A 23,869-nucleotide genomic window follows, 5' to 3' on the forward strand; every position below is an offset into this window, starting at 1 on the left:
CTTCTGCGGAAGAAGAATTTCCACCCTGTGCAGAACCTACACCAGAGGAGCTGGAAGCAGACACTGCTGAGCTTTTGGGTGAAGGGGGGCCTGCCAGGGAGGAGCTGAGTGTGGCACAGCAGACCTGTCCCACACTAGAGTGTCTAAGGCAGCAAGCTGTCAAACAAGCAAATGGGGATGTCAGTGACTCTCACAGAGTTTACTGGGAGGACAACCTCTTGTATACTGAAGCAAGGGATCCAAAACCTGGAGCTGCCAGGAGATTGGTGATTCCTCAGGAATACAGAAAGTTCCTCCTAACTCTAGCCCACGACATTCCCTTAGCTGGACATTTGGGGCAAATGAAAACTTGGGACAGGCTTGTCCCCTTGTTTCATTGGCCTAGAATGTCAGAGGACACAAAGGAATTTTGTAAGTCCTGTGAAACCTGTCAAGCCAGTGTCAAAACAGGTGGCACTCCAAAGGCACCCCTTATTCCACTGCCTGTGGTTGGGGTTTCCTTTGAAAGGGTAGGGGTTGACATAGTTGGCCCCCTTGACCCTCCTACAGCTTCAGGCAATAGGTTTATCTTGGTGGTAGTGGACCATGCCACCAGATATCCTGAAGCAATTCCTCTAAGGACTACTACAGCTCCTGCAGTGGCAAAGGCCCTCCTGGGAATCTTTTCCAGGGTGGGCTTCCCAAAAGAGGTAATATCAGACAGGGGAAGCAATTTCATGTCTGCTTACTTAAAGGCCATGTGGAAGGAATGTGGTGTGACATACAAGTTCACCACGCCCTATCATCTACAAACAAATGGACTGGTTGAGAGGTTTAATAAAACTCTCAAAGGAATGATAACGGGACTCCCTGAAAAACTCCACAGGAGATGGGATATCCTGTTACCTTGCCTCCTTTTTGCTTACAGGGAGGTACCCCAAAAAGGAGTGGGCTTCAGCCCCTTTGAACTCCTATTTGGACACCCTGTAAGAGGTCCTCTAACACTTGTTAAGGAGGGTTGGGAACAACCTTTAAAAGCTCCAAAGCAAGACATAGTGGACTATGTTCTTGGCCTAAGATCTAGGATGGCTAAGTACATGAAAAAAGCCAGTAAAAACCTTCAGGCCAGCCAGGAGCTCCAAAAGCAATGGCATGACCAGAAGGCTGTTTTGGTTCAGTACCAACCAGGGCAGAAAGTGTGGGTCTTGGAGCCTGTGGCCCCAAGAGCACTCCAAGACAAATGGAGTGGGCCCCACATTATTGTTGAGAAAAAGGGTAAATTCATCTACTTAGTTGACTTAGGCACTGCCAGGAGTCCCCTTAGGGTGCTCCATGTCAATCGCCTAAAACCCTACTATGACAGGGCTGATCTCACCCTGCTCATGGCAACAGATGAGGGACAGGAAGAAGAGAGTGACCCTCTCCCTGATCTCTTCTCTTCCGCAGAACAAGATGCTCTAGTGGAAGGTGTAGTTTTGGCAGATTGTCTTACTGCTGAGCAGAAAGACCACTGCATAAATCTCCTGGGTCAGTTTTCTGAACTCTTCTCTACTATGCTAGGCACCACTTCTTGGTGTGAGCACACTATAGATACTGGAGACAGTTTGCCTGTCAAAAGTAAGATCTATAGGCAGCCTGACCATGTCAGAGACTGCATAAAGCAAGAGGTGCAGAAAATGCTTGAACTGGGAGTGGTTGAGCACTCTGAAAGTCCATGGGCCTCTCCTGTGGTACTTGTACCAAAACCTCATTCCAAAGATGGTAAAAGGGAAATTAGATTTTGTGTTGACTACAGTGGTCTCAACCAGGTAACCAAAACTGATGCTCACCCTATACCCAGGGCAGATGAGCTAATAGATACAGTGGCATCTGCCAAGTATCTAAGCACCTTTGATTTGACAGCAGGGTATTGGCAGATCAAGTTATCAGAGGATGCAAAAGCAAAAACTGCATTTTCAACCATTGGAGGCCATTACCAATTCACAGTAATGCCTTTTGGATTGAAAAATGCAACTGCCACTTTTCAAAGGTTGGTGAACACAGTCCTGCAAGGGCTGGAATCTTTTAGTGCATCATATCTAGATGATATAGCTGTCTTTAGCTCCAGCTGGGATGATCACCTGGTCCACCTATGGAAAGTTTTGGAGGCCCTGCAAAAGGCAGGCCTCACTATCAAGGCTTCAAAGTGCCACATAGGGCAGGGGAAAGTGGTTTATCTGGGACACCTGGTAGGTGGAGAACAGATTGCACCACTTCAGGGGAAAATCCAAACTATTATAGATTGGGTTCCCCCTACAACTCAGACTCAGGTGAGAGCCTTTTTAGGCCTCACTGGGTACTACAGGAGGTTCATAATGAACTATGGCTCCATTGCAGCCCCTCTTAATGACCTCACATCTAAGAAAATGCCTAAGAAGGTATTATGGACAGCAAACTGTCAGAAAGCTTTTGAGGAGCTGAAGCAGGCCATGTGCTCTGCACCTGTCCTGAAAAGCCCCTGTTACTCCAAAAAAATAATTGTCCAAACTGATGCATCTGAATTAGGGGAAGGGGCAGTCTTATCACAACTTAATTCCGAGGGCCAGGATCAACCTGTTGCTTTTATCAGCAGGAGGTTGACCCCTAGAGAAAAGCGTTGGTCTGCCATAGAGAGGGAGGCCTTTGCTGTGGTCTGGGCACTGAAGAAGTGGAGGCCATACCTGTTTGGCACTCACTTCATTGTTCAGACAGACCACAAACCTCTACTTTGGCTAAAACAAATGAAAGGTGAAAACCCTAAATTGTTGAGGTGGTCCATATCTCTACAGGGAATGGACTATACAGTGGAACATAGACCTGGGAGTACCCACTCCAATGCAGATGGACTCTCCAGATATTCCCACTTAGACAATGAAGACTCATCAGGTCATGGCTAGTCTTATTGTCCTTAGTTTGGGGGGGGTTGTGAAGGAAAGTACCATCTTGCCTGGCACGTTACCCCCATATTTCACTGTATATATGTTGTTTTAGTTGTATGTGTCACTGAGACCCTGCCAGCCAGGGCCCCAGTGCTCATAAGTGTGCCCTGTATGTGTTACCTGTGTTATGACTAACTGTCTCACTGAGGCTCTGCTATCCACAACCTCAGTGGTTATGCTCTCTCATTTCTTTCCAAATTGTCACTAACAGGCTAGTGACCAATTTCACCAATTTACATTGGCATACTGGAACACCCTTATAATTCCCTAGTATATGGTACTGAGGTACCCAGGGTATTGGGGTTCCAGGAGATCCCTATGGGCTGCAGCATTTCTTGTGCCACCCATAGGGAGATCTGACAATTCTTACACAGGCCTGCCAGTGCAGCCTGAGTGAAATAACGTCCACGTTATTTCACAGCCAGTTACCACTGCACTTAAGTAACTTATAAGTCACCTATATGTCTAACCTTTACCTGGTAAAGGTTGGGTGCTAAGTTACTTAGTATGAGGGCACCCTGGCACTAGCCAAGGTGCTCCCACATTGTTCAGGGCAAATTCTCCGGACTTTGTGAGTGCGGTGACACCATTACACACGTGCACTATACATATGTCACGACATGTATAGCGTCACAATGGTAACTCCGAACATGGCCATGTAACATGTCTAAGATCATGGAATTTTCACCCCAATGCCATTCTGGCATTGGGGAGACAATTCCATGACCCCTAGAGTCTCAAGCTCAGACCCGGGTACTGCCAAACTACCTTTCCCGGGGTTTCACTGCTGCTGCTGCTGCTGACAACCCCTCAGACAGTTTCTGCCCTCCTGGGGTCCAGCCAGGCCTGGCCCAGGAAGGCAGAACAAAGGACTTCCTCAGAGAGAGGGTGTTACACCCTCTCCCTTTGGAAAAAGGTGTCAGGGCTGGGGAGGAGTAGCCTCCCCCAGCCTCTGGAAATGCTTTGATGGGCACAGATGGTGCCCATCTCTGCATAAGCCAGTCTGCACCGGTTCAGAGATCCCTCAGCCCTGCTCTGGCGCGGAACTGGACAAAGGAAAGGGGAGTGACCACTCCCCTGACCTGCACCTCCCCTGGGAGGTGCCCAGAGCTCCTCCAGTGTGCTCCAGACCTCTGCCATCTTGGAAACAGAGGTGCTGCTGGCACACTGGACTGCTCTGAGTGGCCAGTGCCAGCAGGTGACGTCAGAGACTCCTTCTGATAGGCTCCTTCAGGTGTTGCTAGCCTATCCTCTCTCCTAGGTAGCCAAACCTCTTTTTCTGGCTATTTAGGGTCTCTGCTTTGGGGAATTCCTTAGATAACGAATGCAAGAGCTCATCAGAGTTCCTCTGCATCTCTCTCTTCACCTTCTGCCAAGGAATCGACTGCTGACCATGCTGGAAGCCTGCAAAACTGCAACAAAGTAGCAAAGATGACTACTGCGACCTTGTAACGCTGATCCTGCCGCCTTCTCGACTGTTTTCTTGGTGGTGCATGCTGTGGGGGTAGTCTGCCTCCTCTCTGCACTAGAAGCTCCGAAGAAATCTCCCGTGGGTCGACGTAATCTTCCCCCTGCAACCGCAGGCACCAAAGAACTGCATCACCGGTCCTCTGGGTCTCCTCTCAGCACGACGAGCGAGGTCCCTTGAACTCAGCAACTCTGTCCAAGTGACTCCCACAGTCCAGTGACTCTTCAGTCCAAGTTTGGTGGAGGTAAGTCCTTGCCTCCCCACGCTAGACTGCATTGCTGGGAACCGTGTGTTTTGCAGCTACTCCGGCTCCTGTGCACTCTTCCAGGATTTCCTTTGTGCACAGCCAAGCCTGGGTCCCCGGCACTCTAACCTGCGTTGCACGACCTCCTGAGTTGTCCTGCGGCTTCGTGGGACCCTCTTGAGCAACTTCGGGTGAGCTCCGGTTCACTCCACTTCGTAGTGCCTGTTCCGGCACTTCTGCGGGTGCTGCTTGCTTCTGAGTGGGCTCTTTGTCTTGCTGGACGCCCCCTCTGTCTCCTCACGCAATTGGCGACATCCTGGTCCCTCCTGGGCCACAGCATCCAAAAACCCTAACTGCGACCCTTGCAGCAGCAAGGCTTGTTTGCGGTCCTTCTGCACGGAAACACCTCTGCACGACTCTTCACGACGTGGGACATCCATCCTCCAAAGGGGAAGTTTCTAGCCCTTGTCGTTCTTGCAGAATCCACAGCTTCTACCATCCGGTGGCAGCTTCTTTGCACCCACAGCTGGCATTTCCTGGGCATCTGCCCACTCCTGACTTGATCGTGACTTTTGGACTTGGTCCCCTTGTTCCACAGGTACTCTCGTCAGGAAATCCATCGTTGTTGCATTGCTGGTGTTGGTCTTCCTTGCAGAATTCCCCTATCACGACTTCTGTGCTCTTTGGGGAACTTAGGTGCACTTTGCACCCACTTTTCAGGGTCTTGGGGTGGGCTATTTTTCTAACCCTCACTGTTTCCTTACAGTCCCAGCGACCCTCTACAAGGTCACATAGGTTTGGGGTCTATTCGTGGTTCGCATACCACTTCTAGAGTATATGGTTTGTGTTGCCCCTATCACTATGTGCCCCCATTGCATTCTATTGTGACTATACATTGTTTGCACTGTTTTCTATTGCTATTACTGCATATTTTGGTATTGTGTACATATATCTTGTGTATATTTGCTATCCTCATACTGAGGGTACTCACTGAGATACTTTGGCATATTGTCATAAAAATAAAGTACCTTTATTTTTAGTATATCTGTGTATTGTGTTTTCTTATGATATTGTGCAAGTGACACTAGTGGTACTGTAGGAGCTTCACTCGTCTCCTAGTTCAGCCTAAGCTGCTCTGCTAAGCTACCTTTTCTATCAGCCTAAGCTGCTAGACACCCCTCTACACTAATAAGGGATACCTGGGCCTGGTGCATGGTGTAAGTACCTCTTGGTACCCACTACAAGCCAGTCCAGCCTCCTACAATGGCCTTGCGAACTTCCTCTCGAAACACCTTGTACCGAAGTGCCCCATGCGGTAAGCGCCACATATATGCACGCCCAGGCCCCCCCGGCACCGCCAGCACTAGCTTGACCGGCAAGTGATCCGACAAGGTACGCGCCATGTGCTCCACCGACTGCGTCTAGAGCTCCACATCCCTCGTACCCAACCAACAATCAATGCGGAACCAGCTATTATGAGTATAATTAACACCAGTGCCCTCTCTGGCAGCCCCATGCTTTGCCCTCCATATATCCACCAGGGCACCCTCTGCCATCACAGACGACAGGGCCTTAGCAGGTGCAACATGTTGCACCCAGGCCAGGCTTTCGCGGTTCGCCCCAGGATCCAGAATCACATTAAAATCCCCTCCCCAGATCAAAGTGCTGCTGCCCAGCGACTCAATCAGCTGCCACACTTCACAAACAAATTTGGGGTCTTCAGTATTAGGACCATAGATCGAGACAAGCCTGCATGCTCTGTCTAATAGTGTGCCACTCAACATGACATATCGGCCATTGGTATCCACTATTACTCTCTGAGTGTGCCACGGCAGTCCCTTCCTCAGCAGTATCGCCACCGCTCTTGCATAGTGCCAGACCACCGCTACGTGGTATTCTCCAATCCAGCCAGCCTTCAACCGATTCTGCGTCGCCGCCACTAAGTAAGTCTCCTGCAACATGCATATACCAATCTCCTGACGCTTTACATAAGCAGACAGTTGTCGCACCTTACCCCCATCATTCAGACCACGCACGCTCCAAGTGAGACAGCGCACCGATGTCACATCCCCATATACCATTGCATCTTCCAGTCAAGTATACCGCACAGCATCTCGTTATAATCGCCAACCACATATATGTAGGAGAGTAAAGTGAGAAGGAAAGGAAGAGGAAAAGTAAACCAGAACCCAAACATTCCCATCCCCCACCCACGCAGACCCCCTCAAATGGTTCAAAGCAAAGGCCCCAGCCCCTTTGAAACTATAACCCCAAACATAGCAAGTAGCATAATAGGACTCATCCAAGGGGCGCAAGCCAGGCCATCCATCCCACCACCCCAAATGGGACGGGGGAAGGGGGGCAAAGGGCCCTATAACAAATTAGACATCAGAGCAACCAATAGGAACAGTCAGCACAGTAACCGGGTGCCCCACATAGCCACCGGAGAGATAACCCCAACCATCACCACCCACGCCGGTTTAGTCATTATCACTTAATGCATCTCTCTCAGCTCCGGAGGCTTCCAGATTTCCTGGCACCGTCTTCTTAAGCACTGTTTTAGCAAATTTAGCCACCAATTTCGGGTCTGTGAAAACATGTAGTTTGCCCCCATGCTGTACCCTCAGTTTCGCAGGGTAAATAAGAAAGAATCTAGCATCTGTCTGGCTCAGGGTGCGTTTAATCGGCAGAAAGGCTCTACGAGAAGCCTGTACACTTGGGGTGTAATCTGGAAATATGCTCAGGTCAGAGTTCTTGTGGATCACCGGCCGGCGCTCCCTGGCCAGCCTGAGAGTATCCCTATCACAGTAATTCAACAATCGAACAATGATTGGTCGTGGTGGCGTACCAGGCGGGGGCAGAGGTCCCAACGATCTATGAGCTCTCTCCACCACCAGCAGTCGGGAGAGTTCACTGGAGAAGTGGTCAGAGAGCATGGATTCCACAAAATCCTCCATCCTTCCCATGTCTGCGGACTCCGGAAGGCCAACTATTCGAATGTTATTGCGGCGCGACCGTGCCTTCAAATCCTCATTTTTATTACGTATAACTTCCAGCATGCGCTCCATACGCAGCAATTGTGTCCGGTCACCATGACGTTGATCCTCCGACTTCAATGTACGTGTCTCCAGATGGTCAAACCGGGAATCATGATCATCCACCCTAGCCTAATTCGATCCATTTTCCTCGGTCAGGTGGTCAAGCTTAGCGTCAATGCCCACAAGGTTGTTCTTGAGATCCAGGAACCTAGCCTGTTGTGTAGCCATTTCAGTTATAGCTCCATGCACGTTAGTTTAATACACTAGGCTGCTGTGCACTTTGACCTAGATATATTTTTTTCGGCTTCACATTGTTATTTTTACAATAACCAGTTTTACAGTCTTGTTTTAATTTCTCCTATCTAACTGTTTTACTTAGCCCAGCACTGTGTTCTCAAACAAGACATTCTTGATCACTTTGTGCTTCAGTCAAGGCTACAGTTTGGTACATTGCCAGTGAATGTGTTAGAAGTTTAGTCTCCAACATTCATAGAAAATACACATCCTTACGTAGGGACATTTTCTTAGAACATTAGCTGTGTTATTATAAAAAGACTTCCTAGTCCCATTACACGTTAAGAGGGAGATTCCAGCCAGGAAACCACAACTGTATGCTGATTGCTGAATGCTTTGCTGCAGATGCTAACGCAGACTACAGGCCTTTGCTCAGGTATGAGGGTCGATGTCCTCCCGGGGGAACCTAAAAGGCAGGATTAGAGCTTAACATGCTGTGCTCAAATTATGACTCAGATAGAAAATAGCCCATCAATTCTAGTGGCAATATGATAGTGTTATTCTTATACTTCACTCACATCGTCACCATTTTAATATTGTCATGTTGTGTCGTTCTCGTTATTGCAGCTCACGCTTTGCTAACTAAAATGCAGTTGTTTTATTAAACCAGTCTTTAAAACTTATACTGCTTTCATTGTCATTTATATATGAGACCGAATTGTGGATGAGAGAACCGGATGCGACCTCAGTGACCACGACTTCCCTGAGAAGTATGATATGTCATGCGCTCGGCTGCCCAATCATCTCTACCTTTCTAGAGAGAAGAGGCACTGCTAGTTAGCCGGAGCAAAACCCGGATTTGGAGCGACAGGTGTCACCCACTGTGGGTCAGACTCAGTCTCCCACACTGTGGACGATCTTGCTGCTCAAAATCCAGTAGTCTCATTAGAATAATGAGAGCCTACATGACATGGCGCCGCCAATGTTAGGTCAGGCTCTAATTTTCGGGTCCTCCGGAGTATCTCTGTCTCATTATATATAATGACACCTCAATGCCGTATGCGGAGACGTCCGTGGTACTGAGGATTTCCACCACAGCTGTGTAGGTAATCCTACTATAACTGGTGGTTTATCAAGCTTGAACTTTAAAAGGAAACCCCATTTTAGTGTGCCTTCTCTGAACTAATAGTGTTACTATCATGGCAAATCCCCAACATGTACAAATAGCTGTTAACATGAGACAACCCCTTACAGCACACTTACTAGCAAATGGCCTAACGGCCCAGGGAGGTCCAGTCACATTTGTGGTGGACGCCCATGCAGCTTATAGAACAGAACTTTTTTACTCTTGGGTCACGTTTCCAGCAGTTGATGGGAACACTAATACATTTAATCAATATAAACCTGCGAACGGGCCTGGACAATACAGAGCGTACGCATATTTAGAGATACCTCTATCTTATCAAGAACATAATAATTGGCTGGATGGCGCCCTACTCCATATAATATTACCAGTAAGGCTAGATCCACTAAGTAATGACGGTCCAACCTGGCCTTTATTGGCCACCTATACACCACATCCTGCGGTTGGAAATTTAGCAGTAGCTGAGGTTCGCCGCTTATACATTGAATTAACAGCAATATATAGACGATTAGTACAATTTGTGATGCAAACATTAGATACAAACCCAGCACGTGCTGCTCCAGCACATCCACATGCAGTAACGCCAGATATAAATCCTGCAACTGTACATTTGATTATGGGTAAAGTACCCGCCAAACGAGAAGAAACTCCGTTTTGGTTAGCACAGAAAATGAATACGCTGGAGGCAGTATTTCCCTATACGGGACCTCATGATAAACATAGAATATTAACGACGTGCTTGCCTTTCGGGATGGTCCCTACAGTAGAAAACTGTAATACCTGGGGTACGGTATTTGCTGTGCTCTACACAACCGCACACAGTACACCGACACTTGCCAATTTACCAGAAGTGCTGAAACAAATTCAAGATGAATATGGGGCTGCCCTGGCCCTAGATTTGGGGATGCAATTGATGGGCAATTTTGCCACAGTGTCCTCAATCATTTTAAGTAACCTTAAAGGGGAAGCAGTCGCACTTGCAGTGCGCCTGCGGCTTCGTGACATTCCGCAACAAGATCAAGAAGGAGAGCTGCCTGAAATAATAGCAGAGACCTTTTCAAGTATCGGTCAAGATAGCCTAGGGGCCAGACCACAAAAACCTCATTTTCAGGGTAAATCAAATAAAGATAACTCCAAACAAACACCTGAGGGTAATAAGAAACACTGGGGTAAAAAGCAACAAACGCCTAAAAAAGAAAGGGGAGAATCTCTGCGTACGGAGACCCCACAGAATAAGCATAATCTCCGAAATAGAGGTAATATCAAAATGCCTGATAGATATCAATATACTGATACACACCAATCTCGTTCCTTTCAGGACTCATTGGAAAAGAGAAATGAGAGAGGTGGGTGATCAGAGCGAAGAACAGAGTATGTGAAACCGAGACAGGAATCACAACGCTCTTCTGAGGTTTCTTTTAAAAAGGAAGAGAAACCCGCCCAACAAAAACAACAATTTAAAAAGAAAAAGTGGCAGCAGTCGCAGTCTGACATGCCACACAGGAGAGGGTCCTCTTGAAGAACAAGAATGGGGCTCTAGCATTGCTAGACAGTGCGGCAGAGGTCACAATAGTTCGCCGGAATCTTGTAGAGCATCTGGAGGTGTAAGCAACTGATGACTTTATACAAGTAGAAACAGCAGACATGCGTGTTTCCAAGCCTGATAGGGTGTACAACGTAATGCTACAATTAGACATTGAACGCACAATAGACACAATCTTTTGGGATCACATAGTAAAAGTGTATGATGTCTTGTTGGCCGAACAAGATTGGCCGCCTGACTTTGTCCGTACCTGCCCATATGGAGAAGATGTCATTAAGCCTTCCTTCTCGCCCCTTGTTCCAGAGGAACTAGCTGAATCCTATTCCATTGAAGGGGCTTTAGCACAGGTACCTGCATTATACAGAAATCACGTAGGATGGGATAAGGAATCCCCCCTACCATGTAATTCCCATTAAAAGTGAACCTCAGCCACAACCGCATTATCCTATAAAACATGAAGCTAAAGCACCAGTGAGAGAAATACTCAGGCAATTAGAGTACCAGGGTGTAATTGAACCCTGTGTCCCGCCAATGAATAACCCTTTATTCCCTGTAGCTAAACCAGACCATTCATACAGAATAGTCTTAGACTACAGACATCTAAATAGTCATATACGCACATATGCTATACAACACTCACATAGCACTGCACTAATGAGCAACATAGTGCGTAAAAAATACAAAACAACACTAGACATTTCCAATGGGTTTTTCTGCCAGAATATAGCGCCTGAAAGCAGAGACTTAACAAGCTTTAATGCACTAGGCTCTCAGAAACAAATCTGTTTACCTCAGGGGTATAAGAACAGCCCAGGACTGTTTGCGGCTCATGTAACCACCATTTTACATGAGATCGACCCTGAAGCATTGTCCTATGTAGATGATATATATCTCACGGATGATGAATTACTACAACATTTAAGACAGGTAGCCCGCATTGTTGTAGGGTTTTCCGAATTTGGCTACAAATTTAATTAAGAAAAAACAAAAATAGCCTTCCTCAGCGTCCTGTTTCTAGGATATGAGCTGTCAAGTGAAGGGAAGATCCTAGCGCTACAATTCTTAGAAAAGTGCGCAGTTTCAACAACCGAATACGATTAAAAAACTCCAATCATTATTGGGTTTCTTGAATTTTGGCATAACCTATATTCCAGATTATGCTACACGCATAAAACCTTTATATGACCTAATACGTCCCAATTATTCAAGTAAATTCTGGACAACTGAACATACACGTTGTAAGGAAATGCCTCCTTGGCATGGTTACCCCCTGACTTTTTGCCTTTGCTGATGCCAAGTTATGATTTGAAAGTGTGCTGAGGCCTGCTAACCAGGCCCCAGCACCAGTGTTCTTTCCCTAAAACTGTACCTTTGTCTCCACAATTGGCACACCCTGGCATCCAGGTAAGTCCCTTGTAACTGGTACCCCTGGTACCAAGGGCCCTGATGCCAGGGAAGGTCTCTAAGGGCTGCAGCATGTCTTACGCCACCCTGGGGACCCCTGACTCAACACAGACACACTGCTTGCCAGCTTGTGTAGGCTGTTGGGGAGAAAATGACTAAGTCGACATGGCACTCCCCTCAGGGTGCCATGCCAACCTCACACTGCCTATAGGCATAGATAAGTCACCCCTCTAGCAGGCCTTACAGCCCTAAGGCAGGGTGCACTATACCACAGGTGAGGGCATACGTGCATGAGCACTATGCCCCTACAGTGTCTAAGCAAAACCTTAGACATTGTAAGTGCAGGGTAGCCATAAGAGTATATGTTCTGGGAGTCTGTCATACACAACACCACAGCACCATATTGGCTACACTGGAAACTGGGAAGTTTGGTATCAAACTTCTCAGCACAATAAATGCACACTGATTGATGCCAGTGTACATTTTATTGTGAAATACATCCAGAGGGCATCTTAGAGATGCCCCCTGAAAACATACCTGACTTCCAGTGTGGGCTGACTAGTTTTGCCAGCCTGCCACACACCAGACATGTTGCTGGCCACATGGGGAGAGTGCCTTTGTCACTCTGTGGCTAGTAACAAAGCCTGTAGTGGGTGGGGGTGCTTCTCACCTCCCCCTGCAGGAACTGTGACACCTGGCGGTGAGCCTCAAAGGCTCACCCCCTTTGTTACAGCGCCACAGGGCATCCCAGCTAGTGGAGATGCCCGCCCCCTCCGTACACAGCCCCACTTTTGGCGGCAAGGCCGGAGGAGATAATGAGAAAAACAAGGAGGAGTCACTGGCCAGTCAGGACAACCCCTAAGGTGTCCTGAGCTGAGGTGACTCTGACTTTTAGAAATCCTCCCTCTTGCAGATGGAGAATTCCCCCAATAGGATTAGGGATGTGCCCCCCTCCCCTCAGGGAGGAGGCACAAAGACGGTGTAGCCACCCTCAGGGCTAGTAGCCATTGGCTACTAACCTCCCAGACCTAAACGCACCCCTAAATTGATTATTTAGGGCCCCCCAGAACCAAGCAAGAGAGATTCCTGCAACCTGAAGACGAAGAAGAACTGCTGACCTGAAGCCCTGCAGAGAAGACGGAGACACCAAGGCCCGTATTTATACTTTTTGACGGTAAACTGCGCTAACGCAGTTTAGCGTCAAAAATTTTTGCGCCGGCTAACGTCATTCTGAAGCGCCATGCGGGCGCCGTATTTATTGAATGGCGTTAGCCGGCGCAAGCAGACCGGCGCTGCCTGGTGTGCGTGGAAAAAAACCACGTACACCAGGCAGCGCCGGCGTTGGGAAAAATGGCGTTAGGGCGTCTTAAAATGGCACAAGTCAGGTTGACGCTAAAAAATCGTCTTAACCCGATTTGCGCCATTTTTAACGACGCCCAGACGCCATTTACATGACTCCTGTCTTAGTAAAGACAGGAGTCATGCCCCCTTGCCCAATGGCCATGCCCAGGGGACTTATGTCCCCTGGGCATGGTCATTGGGCATAGTGGCATGTAGGGGGGCACAAATAAGGCCCCCCTATGCCACCCAAAAAAAAAAAAAAAAAAAATTATACTTACCTGAACTTACCTGAATGTCCCTGGGATGGGTCCATCCATCCTTGGGTGTCCTCCTGGGGTGGGCAAGGGTGGCAGGGGGGGTCCCTGGGGGCAGGGGAGGGCATCCCAACCAAAGACATCAAACGCCTCCAACGTATCCAAAATGCCTCCGCCCGACTGATCCTCAACATACCCCGCCGAAGTCACATCTCCCCTCACCTAAAGGAACTCCACTGGCTCCCGGTAGACAAGAGGATCACCTTCAAACTCCTGACCCACGCTCACAAGGCACTTCACAACACCGGACCCTCCTACCTCAACACCAGACTTCACTTCTACACCCCAACACGTCAACTCCGATCCGCCAACCTCGCCCTCGCCATCGTACCCCGAATCCAGCGCAAGACATCCGGCGGCAGATCCTTCTCCTTCCTCGCCGCCAAGACCTGGAACTCTCTCCCCACATCCCTTCGCCAGACCCAGGACCTCCTCGCATTCAGAAGGCTCCTCAAGACCTGGCTCTTCGACCGATAAACCAGCAGCGCTCCCCTCCCCCCCCCCCCTCAGCGCCTCGAAACCCTGACGGGTACATAGCGCGCTTTATAAATACTATGATTGATTGATTGATTGATTTTGAGCCCACAGGCCCCTTAACGCCTACCCTGACCCAGGCGTTAAAAAGTGGCGCAAATGCGGGGTTTTTTGACCCGACCACTCCCGGGCGTGATTTTTGCCCGGGAGTATAAATACGACGCATTTGCGTCGCCGACATTTTTTTAGACGGGAACGCCTTCCTTGCATCTCATTAACACAAGGAAGGCGTTCACGCAAAAAAATGACGCTATTTGCCCATACTTTGGCGCTAGACGCGTCTAACGCCAAAGTATAAATATGGCGTTAGTTTTGCGCCGAATTTGCGTCGAAAAAAACGACGCTAATTCGGCGCAAACGGAGTATAAATATGCCCCCAACTGCTTTGGCCCCAGCCCTACCGGCCTGTCTCCCCACTTCAAGAAAAACTGCAACAGCGACGCGTCCCCCAGGGTCCAGCGACCTCTGAAGCCTCAGAGGACTACCCTGCATCTAAAAGGACCAAGAGGACAGCGCCCTGATCCAAAGAAACTGCAACTTTGCAACAAAGAAGCAACTTTTAAAGACCACACGTTTCCCGCTGGAAGCGTGAGACTTTCCACTGTGCACTCAACGCCCCCGGCTCGACCTGCGGAAAAACAACACTACAGGGAGGACTCCCTGGCGACTACGAGCCCGTGAGTAGCCAGAGTTTACCCCCCTGAGCCCCACAGCGACGCCTGCAGAGGGAATCCGACGCCTGGGAAACACACTGCACTCGCAGCCCCCAGGACCTGAAGGATCCGACATCCAGTGCAGGAGCGAACCTCAGGTGGCCCTCTCCCTTGCCCAGGTGGTGGCTACTCCGAGGAGCCCCCCCCTTGCCTGCCTGCATCACTGAAGAGACCCCTGGATCTCCCATTGAAATCTATTGCAAACCCCACGCCTGTTTGCACTCTGCCCCCAGCCGCCCCTGTGCCGCTGAGGGTGTACTTTTTGTGCTGACTTGTGTCCCCCACGGTGCCCTACAAACCCCCCCGGTTTGCCCTCCGAAGTCGCGGGTACCTACCTGCTGGCAGACTAGAACCGGGGCACCCCTATCTCCATTGGAGCCTATGCGTTTTGGGCACCACTTTGACCTCTGCATCTGACTGGCCCTGAGCTGCTGGTGTGGTAACTTTGGGGTTGCCCTGAACCCCCAATGGTGGGCTACCTTGGACCCAACCTTCAACCCTGTAAGTGCTTTACTTACCTGAAAACTAACAAATACTTACCTCCCCCAGGAACTGTCGAATTTTGCACTGTGTCCAATTTTTAAATAGCTTATTGACATTTTTGCCACAACTGTACATGCTATTGTGATGATTCAAAGTTCCTAAGATACCTGAGTGAAATACCTTTCATTTAAAGTATTGTTTGTAAATCTTCAACCTGTGGTTCTTAAAATAAACTAAGAAAAGTTATTTTTCTGTATAAAAACCTATTCGCCTGGAATTGTCTTTGAGTGTGTGTTCCTCATTTATTGCCTGTGTGTGTACAACAAATGCTTAGCACTACCCTCTGATAAGCCTACTGCTCGACCACACTACCACAAAATAGAGCATTAGAATTATCTCTTTTTGCCACTATCTTACCTCTAAGGGGAACCCTTGGACTCTGTGCATGCTATTTCTTACTTTGAAATAGTGCATACAGAGCCAACTTCCTACACACGTATTCTTAGAGAATTGCAGACAGACATGCTTGCAGCACAACATTTACACACAAGGGACAACAAAACACATTTGGTCATCAGGGTAATAGCTGGGGCCATCGGTTTCACCTATGTGACATTTAATGAAGGTGAGACAGTCCTGATTGCATACAAATCACATTTGTATTCAGCAGCTGAACAACACTTTGCTCCCACAGAGAAAATTCTCACTGCTGTACAGATGGCTGTCATTAAAGAAAGACCTCTTGCCCAAGGAAAACGCATTATCGTCGTTTCTCCAATCCCAGCCCTGGAGGCCGTTACAAAAGCTAGCGTTCCGAACGCAAAATCACTACATCCACGTTGGATACAATGGGCTACGTCTCTGACAGCCACTGATGTAGAATACATTTTCGACCCAAAGTTACAAACTCAGGTATTCCTTCAATATGAAGTAGAATACCCAGTTCCAGCAAATACCTTACCTATTGATCAGTATCATAGAGTCATGTACACCAATGGCTCTGCACAACCTGCAATTGGAACTAAACATCAATATTCTGCTGCTTGCGCAGTCGTAAGTGGCTATATGGAAGGGGATACATTTTGTCCTCTACATACCTTAACACAGATCCTAGGGGATTGTACAACACAACTGGCTGAGCTAAGAGCTCTGCTGATGGCACTGGAACACACGGATCCGGCACAGCCTACGCTGATTGTTTGTGATTCATATTACTGTCCAGTTCTTTAATGAATACCTGCATTATTGGTGCCAGAATGGGTTCAGAGACTCCAAAGGCAACACCATTAAACACAGACTACTGTGGGGGAAAGTAGCTGACCTGAAAGAGACGCTACCGAATGTCCATGTTGTACATACACTTGGACACCTGCGCATTGGAATACATGTTGGTGGAAACTCATTGGCTGATGAAGCCGCAAAGTCAGCAGTGTCAGTAGCCACTGTAGCTGCAGTGACTCGCTCGAGTTCCAAACCAGACGCAGACATTTGGGCTGCCGTGAAAGCTACAACTGATGGTACGCCCCATCCTAAAGGATTTCCTAACAAATATCATTATCATATGGGAAGTATGCTGAACGCTGAAGTTAAGATACCAGGCATAGGCGTACGAGACATCCCTAACAAGACCACAATTGATTAATGCAGCTCATGAGGGGGTAGCATCTGCACATGCTGGTGTGGCGGCTACAATTTCAATCTTACAGACCTGTTATTGGTGGCCAGGTCTCTACAAAGAAACTAAGCAGTATGTCCTTTGTTGTGACATCTGTCAACAAATAAAAGTTTCCACTGCCAGGCGCCCGCCACAGACACCCCTCTTAATTTCAAACAAACCATTACAGTGTGTGTACTTGGATCATTGCGGTCCCCTAACACCTGATAGTGCATACAAATATATACTAGTCACTGTTGATTCATGCTCCAGATTTGTATGGGTGTGGCCACAGCGCTCGGCTGACGCTCGGACTGTTACTAAAGATTTGTGAGTCTTTATCAGTACATATGCAGTTGCGGCCTTCCATTCGGACCAGGGCCCTGCTTTTGCCTCAAGGGCATTCAGGGACACCATGGCTTTGTTGGGGGTCCAACTCCAGTACTCGTCTCCATTTCATCCCGAGGGAAATAGTGTTGTGGAGCAATTAAACCGCAATTTAAAACAATCCTTAACAGCCAGAGTCTTAGGTACGGGTCGTAGTTGGCTTTATCACCTGTATGGAGTCCACAGAGCACTAAATAACCTGCCGAGAAGGTTCCTTGGGGGTCATACTTCATATGAGTGCCTCTTCGGAACTTGAATGTATGTTCCGGATTTTGATGGTCCTGGCATGGAGGCAGCAGAAACACCTTTTGACATAAATGAACGTGTCACTGTCTTACAGGAATAGCAACAGTTCTGTGATGATAATTCTTCCAAAAGTGCCGCTTCCACAGGAATCAAGGATGTGCCAGTAACCTCTAATGGCTGGATTCCCAGAGTTGGGGATCTTGTACGTGAAAAAGTCGCAGTGAAAAAGGAATTTGGCCCTTCTTATCGAGCACCAGTCCCTGTACTAGGGATACACGGTACCAAAACTGTTATTCTACCACCGTTGGCAGGTGGCAAAGAAAATCGTTTTGTCTCTATTGACAATGTCAAATTACACCATGTGGCCGATCCTGCACAGCCGACCAACAGGAACATCCAGTAGTTCCCAAACCCCTCTCACTACTGGCGAAGAAGTCCCACTACAAGTTGTTTATACCAACACCGATACCTGTCTGAGTTTGGGGAGGGTGGAAGATGATCTTGCGTTAGTTCCACTAACGTCAACTAACTTTGAAACATTTGACCAAGTCAACTCGACTCCAACACAAATGGATGGTGCTGTCTATAGTGTGCCACCACAGGAAACACCAACTACACCACTGACAACGGCTACACCATTTGCACCAACTGCCTCTGGTTATTTTGCTGACTTCAACAATGATTTCTCAGACTCATTTGCCTCTTCGACAGCTGATTTGTCAAGTGCACGTAAGTTAACAAACTGGCTTAAAGAAACGTATTTCATTTTTCCATGGAACTATACATGGCTTTTTCTGACTGTCCTAGCCTTTCTACTTTGGATTGGTCTTGTTATTACCTTTTTCATATTAATACACAGCCATTTTCTTCCTGAAAGATCAACAGTTGAACAGGTGGAGGAGGTTTTGAAACCAAATTTTTCATCACACAAAGTCCGAAGAGATTTATCCTTTGTGAACATTTCCACAGTGCCAAATCCTGATGGGATTGTTTGGGACAAAGTAATGTTTGATGTATATGGTCCCACAGAAATTATTCAAATACCGTATGTGTTCAAATTATCAATGAATGATTTAGTGATACCAGGCATTGTATCTGATGATTGGGATGTGAAAACAGTTGATTCTATGATGACAGAATTGCAATATTATACTGTCTTTGAAAACGAAGATGTTTACCAATTCAAAGAAAATGATGGTGATATGTTTTGCTGTAATTATTATGGGCACCACTTCATACATAGAACGAGCAGTCCCAAAATGGTATTTAATTACACGCAATGGGAACATTGCCCAACTCCACCGCAAGGGAGTTCTAAAACATATTCTGAAAAGTTTGCATATTTTTCTGGGCACAACCAAAAGAATGCTGCGTCGTATTACTTTACGGTACCACCTACTAAGGATATACACATTATTGACTAATACTAAATTTATATATTTGAAATCCTTTGTTTCTCGGCTATCGATAGAAGGCTAGGAATATTGGTCCAAATCAATTGATCTGAAAAGTGTCTGGGGAACAAAAAATTGGCAAATTAAGGGAAAAGAAACATTGTTTTGAGCATGTCTTATTCCTGTTCAAATAATATTCTTAAATGAAACAGTGCAACAAACGAGTTGTTTAGGTTTAGCAACAATCAGTGAATTAAACACGCCAGTATACCTGCCCCTGCAAAATTTTACAAATGGCAAAAATACACAAATGCAACTAAAGATGAGCTCGATGAGTGGGTCTAGAATGGTATGTTTAATGCTTCACTGACACGTCCAGGCGGGTGGTTATTGTGGCCAATAGATACCAATGGGTGTCATCAACGTTTTATTAACTCCTCGGGGGGTTTTAGGACGAGTAGTCCAGACCCTCGCTAGGTATCTCCAGAACATGCAGATATCATTACAACATATAGGGCCTGATTACAACTTTGGAGGAAGGTGTTAATCCGTCCCAAATGTGACGGATATACCACCAGCCGTATTACGAGTCCATTATATCCTATGGAACTCGTAATACGGCTGGTGGTATATCCGTCACATTTGGGACGGATTAACACCTCCTCCAAAGTTGTAATCAGGCCCATAGTGCAGGAAAATTATGCCAACAGTGGCTAAAATCATCCTCACTGAACGCTGTTAAAGAACACCTCAATCTCCTGTCTAACTCCACTGACTTACAAGATTTCTTGTCAGGCCCCAGAACACCACGTAGGAAGCGTTTCTTATATGCAGTATACAATGAAATATGGAAACTTTCCCAACAAGATGCTGCTGCCTGGTTAAGGCAAATAGATCAGGAAAATCTAAAAAAGGTATTAGCTGTTGTGGATAATGGGATTAACACCTTGTCCGACTGGATATATACAATTAACAACATTGTCTCTTCTGCTATAGACATTATACAATCTGATATGTCTTCTTTATACCATGGACAGAGTCAGATCAGGTCCATTATGCAATTGGGTTGGACGCTTCAAACATTGAAGGCGGGTCGCGTTCCATGGCAGCATGTCAGTGCAAAGGAGATATTTTCTTCTTTTAATCTAACGCGACAACAACTAATGGCTAAGAAAGAAGCAACTTATGTCATGCTTAACATTGAGAAATTAGAAAAGTTGCCTTTTACCGTGGCCGAAATACCATCGGCAGAGTGGTTAATGCAGGGGGATATTAATCTGCCTATTTCAACACTACAATTCACCTCCTGTTTAAAACACATTCCAGTAGGCAGATATGAAAAGCTGGGAGATAGTTACATCCATGAGGTGTGGGAGCTTCCCTTCTTGTATAAATGCTTCAATGGCATGAAAGAGGTCTTTCTTAGCGGCAGTGAATGCGAGACTTCAGTCAGTCATTCGATGATTTGTAAACAACTGTCCTTGCATAGGGCGTGTAAGTCCTCGGTGCAAACTTGGCTTGTTATCTTAAGGGAGTTCCAGTCCCCTTGATTAGACCTACATTCCAGGTGCTTTCAAATGGCAGCTATGTCCTTCTCAATAGTGAAGACTGTTGTGGCATGCAAGCCGGAAAAGTTTACGTTGTTTCGGTCTCTAAGGTCGTTACATGGTGCGGGAACGTACTGTTTCACCCCACTAAATTTAAGGAGGTAGGTGATATCTGGCCTTACATTGCTACTTCAAACGTGAATTTTGACAAGTTAAGTTGACTCAAGGCTTTATTGTTTCAAAAGCATGTGGCCCTTACATCTGCACGCAAGACCTACGCACTTCAAGTGGCAAGATCATCAGCAGAAATACAGTCCCTGTTAAATACGAACTTTCCGAGACACTTTGGTGAACTTGTGGGACGAATATTTAATGCATCCAGCACAACAGGAATAGCAAATTTTTTCAAAGCTGTTGGTTCTGGTTTTGTTCACTCCTTTTCCTCCATATTCGGTTTGATACCTCCAGCAATCCACTCAATTTTTGGTAGTATTTTTGGGGGATTTCCGATAACTTTGGCTTTAATAGCTGCCATCCTGCTGTTGCTGTTGTTTATGCGCAATGGCTGTCCTGCCGCAACGAGAACAAATTACGGCGATCCCATCAGCACAGCTGTGTCATGAACGTATGATGCAGCATTTTGGAGCAACACTCCTGGAGCATTTGGAGTGTGACTGGTCTTTGTCATTCAGACCGGTTTTGTATTGTGTGCAGCCCATGTTCCAGTGCCTCTGGTGCTCTTTCGAACATGCACTAGAAGTTTGTCTTTCACAGCAGCGCCCCCCCCAGCAATAGATGCTGATCTGTTGATGTTCTCGCTGAGGGTTCATTACCAGACATGCGCACTGAGGCTGCGTTTGCTACGTGAAGCTAATTATGAGTTACCCTTCCTGGAGGAAGTTGCCACCAACTCATCAATGGGCAGTCCATGGGATGCCGCTGTAGGAAAGTACCATCTTGCCGGGCATGTTACCCCCATTTTTACTGTATATATGTTTGTTTTTGCCTGTGTCACTGGGATCCTGCTAGCCAGGACCCCAGTGCTCATAAAGTGTTCCCTGTAGGTGTTCCCTGTATGGTGCCTAACTGTATCACTGAGGCTCTGCTAACCAGAACCTCAGTGTTTTATGCTCTCTCTGCTTTTAAATTTGGCATTGCAGGCTAGTGACTAATTTTACCAATTCTGATTGGCACACTGGAACACCCTTATAATTCCCTAGTATATGGTACATAGGTACCCAGGGTATTGGGGTTCCAGGAGATCCCTGTGGGTTGCAGCATTTCTTTTGCCACCCATAGGGAGCTCAGACAATTCTTACACAGGACTGCCACTGCAGCCTGAGTGAAATAACGTCCACGTTATTTCACAGCCATTTTACACTGCACTTAAGTAACTTATAAGTCACCTATATGTTTAACCCTCACTTAGTGAAGGTTAGGTGCAAAGTTAATTAGTGTGAGGGCACCCTGGCACGGGTGCGGAGACACCATTACACATGTGCACTACATATAGGTCAATACCTATATGTAGCGTCACCATGGTAACTCCAAACATGGCCGTGTAACATGTCTAGGATCATGGCATTGTCACCCCAATACCATTCTGGTATTGGGGGTACAATTCCATGCATCCCCGGGGCTCCAGCAAAGAGTCCGGTACTGCCAAACTAACTTTCCGGGGTTTTCTCTGCAGCTTACGCTGCTGCCAACCCTCAGACATGTTTCTCCCCCCCTGGGGCCTGGGCAGCCCAGTCTCAGGAAGGCAGAACAAAGGATTTCCTCTGAGAGAGGGTGTTATACCCTCTCCCTTTGGAAATAGCTGTGAAGGGCCTGAGAGGAGTAGCCTCTCCTGGCCTCTGGAAATGTTTTGAAAGCCACAGATGGTGCCCTCCTTGCATAAGCCAGTCTACACCGGTTCAAGGATTCCCCCAGCCCTGCTCTGGCGTGAAACTGGACAAAGGAAAGGGGAGTGACCACTCCCCTGACCAGCACCTCCCAGGGGAGGTGCCCAGAGCTCCTCCAGTGTGTCCCAGACCTCTGCCATCTTGGATGCAGAGGTGTGAGGGCACAATGGACACCTCTGAGTGTCCAGTGCCAGCAGGTGACGTCAGAGACCCCTCCTGATAGGTGCTTACCTTTCTCTGTAGCCAATCCTCCTCTGAGGGCTATTTAGGGTCTCTCCTGTGGGTATCTCACCTGAACCAACGAATGCAAGAGCTCACCAGAGTTCCTCTGCACTTCCCTCTTCGACTTCTGCTGAGGATCGACCGCTGACTGCTCCAGGACACCTGCAAAACCACAACAAAGTAGCAAGAAGACTACCAGCAACATTGTAGCACCTCATCCTGCCGGCTTTCTCAACTATTTCCTGGTGGGTCATGCTCTGAGGGCTGTCTGCCTTCACCCTGCACTGGAAGCCAAGAAGAAATCTCCTGTGGGTCGACGGAATCTTCCCTCTGTCAAAGCAGGCACCAAACTTCTGCATCACCGCTCCTCTGGGTCCCCTCTGATCCTGACGAGCTTGGTCCCTGGAACACAGGAGCTGGATCCAAGTGTCCCCGACAGGCCAGTGGCCCTTCTGTCCAAATTTGGTGGCGGTAAGTCCTTGCCTCCCCACGCCAGACAGTAATCTTGTGTACTGCATGAACTGCAGCTGCTCGGGCTTCTGTGCACTTTTGCAAGACTTCCTTTGTGCACAACCTAGCCCAGGTCCCCAGCACTCTGTCCTGCATTGCCCAACTCGCTGAGTTGGACTCCGACTTCGTGGGACCCTCTTTTGTTGTGCTGAGTCGACCGTCGTGCCCAGATCTTCTGAACGTCTGTTCAGGTGCTTTTGCGGATGCTGCCTGCTTCTGCGTGGGCTCTCTGTGTTGCTGAGCACCCCCTCTGTCTCCTCCTCAAAGGGGTGACCTCCTGGTCCTTCCTGGCCCTGGCAGCACCCAAAACCTTCAACCGCGACTCTTGCAACTAGCAAGGCTTGTTTGCGGTCTTTCTGCGTGGAAACAACTCTGCATCCTTCAGCACGCCTTGGGACATCTTCTGAGCAAAGGAGAAGTTCCTGGCACCTTCCGTTGTTGCAGAATCTTCAGCTTTTTCCACCCAGCGGCAGCCCTTTTGCACCTTCATCCGGGGTTTAGTGGGCTCCTGCCCCCCCCTGGACACTTGCGTGACTCTTGGACTTGGTCCCCTTCCTTTACAGGTCCTCAGATCCAGGAATCCATCTTCAGTGCTTTGCAGTCAGTTGT

This window comes from Pleurodeles waltl, chromosome 5 (genome assembly GCF_031143425.1).
Source record: "Pleurodeles waltl isolate 20211129_DDA chromosome 5, aPleWal1.hap1.20221129, whole genome shotgun sequence".
NCBI classification, from domain to species: Eukaryota; Metazoa; Chordata; class Amphibia; order Caudata; family Salamandridae; genus Pleurodeles; species Pleurodeles waltl.